This window comes from Liolophura sinensis, chromosome 5 (assembly GCF_032854445.1).
Source record: "Liolophura sinensis isolate JHLJ2023 chromosome 5, CUHK_Ljap_v2, whole genome shotgun sequence".
Taxonomy (NCBI): Eukaryota; Metazoa; Mollusca; class Polyplacophora; order Chitonida; family Chitonidae; genus Liolophura; species Liolophura sinensis.
Window position 1 is genome coordinate 14,139,582 of NC_088299.1, and position 4,579 is coordinate 14,144,160.

A 4,579-nucleotide genomic window follows, 5' to 3' on the forward strand; every position below is an offset into this window, starting at 1 on the left:
TGGACTATGGACACCCGATTTATATTATACATCCTATTCTTCGTAGAGCTGATTTATATAGCAGACACGAAACCTACATTTTATACACGAGGCATATCCACAACACATGAGAACATCTTCTCTGAGCATTTGTTTTTGTATCACGGAAACAAATACTTACCCAAACAGGTCTGTGTTAGTATTTCTGTCCAGTGCCGACGTGAGAAGGGCCGATTGTCGTTGTCTGGCTGCTTCCTGGTTTGATTGGGCTGTATAAACCCCTGATGTCCTGACGGTCGCCTTCTATGCTATCGCTTTCTGGATGACACATGGATGAGCAAGTGCAGAAAGTTCGAGTTGTGATGTCATTAACTGGCTGGAAACGAGGGCGTGTCCATCTGCATGACCACCCCATGCCCTGTGAGCAAAGGGAAGTAATCGATAAATAGGGGCGTATTAGTTCATCAGCGAAGCAATGGAGCGATTGGTATTTCAGAAAATCGAAAGCGTCGTGATTATATCAAGCAATCAAGGTTATTTTTATACTTCGAGAACGCACATATTTTCCCTGTGATGTCACGCAGTCACCGTTTTGTCAATTTGTTGTAGACTGAAGTGAACTGTAGGGTACGAATGAGGCGAGGATGTTCCCGGTTTCTCTACTATTGCGTATTCCACTGCAAAATGAGAGAATTCCGTATTAATGCTTGATTTATGGTTATAAATCACTTCAGACCAAAACGACTGTGCCCTGTTGAGTCTTTCGCCACTCTTGTCCGAAATATAAGCTTTACGCATCGGATATGTTGAACGCCCAAACTATGGTCGATTGGCTGCTAAGGAATGAGGCCGCCAAAATTTATGGTGCGGTATATCAATAGAGGTGTACTGGCCCGGATAGCACAGTTGGTAGTCCGCTTCGGGACCGGTAGATCCAGGATCAATCCTTGATCGAGTCACACCTAAGACTTTAAAAGAGGAAGTTGTAACTTCCTCGCTTGGCCTTCAGCATGAAGGGGATAGTGCAACGACTGGTTGACCCGTATCAGTATAATGGCTCGAGCGGGACAGCTTACTTGCCTTCGGTAAGTCGTTTCAGTGAAGCAGCACTAAATAAAAGAGCGGTGGAAATCCGTCCTGCAACAAGGAGGCACATTACACGTACATGCACCCTAATGATTCCTTCGTCGTCATATGACTGAAAAATTGTTGAGTGCGACGTTAAACCCCCAAGCACTCACTCACTCAATAGAGGTGTGTAATCTAGTAGGATATAACAAAAGATTTAGAGCACAGAAAGTAAAACGAGGGCAGCGACGACATTGTGATAGTTGGCAAATGGTCAGACGAATAACCGGTGAAATCCGGCCCCTAGTCAATGTAACTCAGTTAGGGATTTGTTCGAACTACTCACGTAGATGCTTAAACAGTAGCAAATTACATACCCCCCCTAGAACCATGGCTAAAGCAGAATGAATTAAAAATTCCATTGATGTTAGTTGCACTTCATTAGAAGTCACTGGTCTAGAATTACTCGAGATGCTATGTTGTCATGATATTTAGTATACATTCAGATTAAACAATGTACACAGACCAGGCCTGCAATTTACTCAAAGAGACAAGATAAGTCCCTGAGCCGTAAGATAGAAACGGTACACCACATCGCCATCAGTCACCATGGAATTTAAGAGTGAGGGCGGAGGCAGTTTGGAAAATAATTCATATCTGCCGCACGTCACTAACTGTTCACTTGCATGCGCACTTTTTTCGAAACTCGACAATGCATTCCCTTGGGTGCGCAGTAATTAAATAAAGGGCGTACCGTACAATAAAAATATTGATAAAGCTATGTTTCGCACCACCTTCGTTTGCCCCAGTTGCTAATATTTCTGCTCCACGCGTGGTACCGCTCTTCTACTGAAACCCGCCATATTGTCATATAGCTTCATTTTGGATAGTATTGGAGACTACCATTGTATGCAGATTTCGCTCCGCAGATCCTGCCAGGATGCGGTAAGAATTTACATTTAGTACAGTTCGAACCATATAAGTGTGCAGTGATCCGCTCTTAGACATCTGGTTCGCCAGTCAGCTGAATGGACTGACAGGGGAGGTTACTGTTGACATTTACACTACAGAGTTATCTCACATGTCCTTCAAAGGATGATTCGGCTTGAGTCTATCAAAATTACCACTGGGACAGTATTTTTACAGTTTTAGAGCCAAGTTCACAACTGGTTTTTTTTTTATTTGTTTGTTTCTGGATGAATCAGGTAGACAATTTGCACAAGGTTTTCTTGCAATTAAGAATCTCATTTAATATCTCATTTTAATTATACGCCTGACGGATTAAGGTAACCGCGGGATTCATTCGTTGAAGGTGGAGACAACAAAAAAACGACATGAAGTTCAGATGAAAGAGTGCGAAAAGTTATTCCTAAATGTGGTCTTCAATATTTTTTTCCGATTTTTCCATAAGGAGATAAAGACACTTGAAAGTAATTTTTATATGGTGGGTATTTGGGACTACTTTTTGGTATTTATAGTCTTTCTTTAATAATGTCATAAATGAGGATGTGACACAGTTTTAATAAATATTTTTGCACTAGAATTTGTTCTTTTCAGCTAACAAATGTATTAAACCTCGATCTGGATCATGTTCATAAATATTATCATAATTTAGGTAAATTTAGCATATGTTTCGATATAAACAAAAAATTTCCTTTCAAATTAATTTATAAGACAAGCATCACATCCTTATTTAAATTTTCAAATACCCTTTTGTCTTGAAAAAATCCAAAAAATATCAAGGATCATATCAGCAAATAAGTTCTGACTCTTTTTCATCTGATTTTGGCATCATTTTTATGTTTTCCTCTCCTTTAATGAAGTTATACCACAAAAGCATGGGAATAAGCGCCAGTCAAATCCGATCTTCTTTATTTTTCCAGTATAACCCAAATTGTAACCTTTCAGGACATATCAACTTCGCCAATGTCTGATGTCTATATTATTAACATGGTAATAAATTTGTAATACTAATAAATAGTTAAATAGTGATTTTGGTTCAATTTCAACCTGCCCACAGTGGCAAAACTTATGTAGAATGCTGCACTGGCTTCGCTGGCATGAGGTTGACGTTGTCATCTAAGAGGTGTAACCAATGCCTTGGCATGAGGTTGACGTTGTCATCTAAGAGGTGTAACCAATGCCTTGGCATGAGGTTGACGTTGTCATCTAACAGGTGTAACCAGTGCCCTGGCATTTGTTTTACGAAAGATGTTTGATCACTTTGCAAACAAATTGTTCTTTCCAAAGGCCTTCTAGATACATATTGCAGTAACAATTAGCACAAGGTATACTAATAAGTATGGCAAACTAAATAATACATAGAGATAAATGTAAAGCATTAACGATTAAAACGGTTATCATTACAACGTTGTTCGACTACAGTTAGGTGAAAGTCATGATGTCTGTAAGCGGCTAAACGATCTATATCCATTTACAGTTAGAATGTAAATTCCAACGGGTTCGGATTTCGCTGATTACGTGCAACCATTCGCCAACTACCGCACCGTCGTCGTTTCTCTAGTTTGACTTTGCGCACTGTCTTTTATATTCTATATGTTGTAAGATCTAGAGGGTAAACAACCACTGACTTCAATTTCGTCAGCCATGTTTTCTATCACGAATTTTCATACATATGGCACGAACTCACAGCGAAGAGAAAAAACACAAAAAACTTGAAGGTTTTAGGTATTAACACAGCTGTAGGTCAATCAATAGAGAGTTGAAAATGTCATGAATTATGGAAGCTGGTTGTTGGCCAAGCACCAGAGCTTTGACTGGAAATGGCCTTGTAATACGATCCTGGGCTTATGGCCGTCAGGCGTCGCGTATGTAACTTTACAGACTTCTGACTAGCTTGGACTCATCTGTTCATATGTTTGAGAGGTATGTAGCTTGCTTGCTGTAGTTTTGTCTGGGATGGGATAACTCTCGATGGGCGTTTGGGTAAAACTGAGGTGTGTATCGGGTTGGAAATGATGATTAAGTTGAGGCGGGGTTTCCAACTGCATGTAAGCTGGTTTAACGGTGGGGTCAGATTATTTTTGGTGGGTGAATAGTTACGGAAGTTAGGTGTTCTTCGCAGTGGGGTCAGAGGTTTTGTTCAAGTTAGATGGGATTAAGGGTGTGGTCTAAGATCATGCTGAATTTAGGTGAGTTTAGGGATGGGGTCTGAAGTTATGTTGGTTTGGTGCATTTAGAGGTGGGGTCTAAGGTTATGCTGAATTTAGGTGAGTTTTGGGATGGTGTCTGAAGTTATGTTGGTTTGGTGCGTTTAGAGGTGGGGTCTAAGGTTATGCTGGATTTAGGTGAGTTTAGGGATGGGGTCTGAAGTTATGTTGGTTTGGTGCATTTAGAGGTGGGGTCTAAGGTTATGCTGAATTTAGGTGAGTTTAGGGACGGGGTCTGAAGTTATGTTGGTTTGGTGCGTTTAGAGGTGGGGTCTAAGGTTATGGTGAAGTTAGGTGAGTTTAGGGATGGGGTCTGAAGTTATGTTGGTTTGGTGCGTTTAGAGGTGGGGTCTAAGGTTATG

General features: G+C 40.6%; 1 long non-coding RNA gene across 1 annotated transcript in view; it reads right to left on the reverse strand.

Moving 5' to 3' along the window:
• LOC135465597 (uncharacterized) overlaps positions 1–237 on the reverse strand; it is a 26,207-nt gene extending 25,970 nt beyond the window's left edge. Inside the window, exon 1 of the long non-coding RNA XR_010444046.1 lies at positions 161–237. This is a non-coding gene — a long non-coding RNA (uncharacterized LOC135465597). The remainder of the gene's footprint in view (positions 1–160) is intronic.
• Between the last annotated feature and the right edge of the window lie 4,342 nt (positions 238–4,579).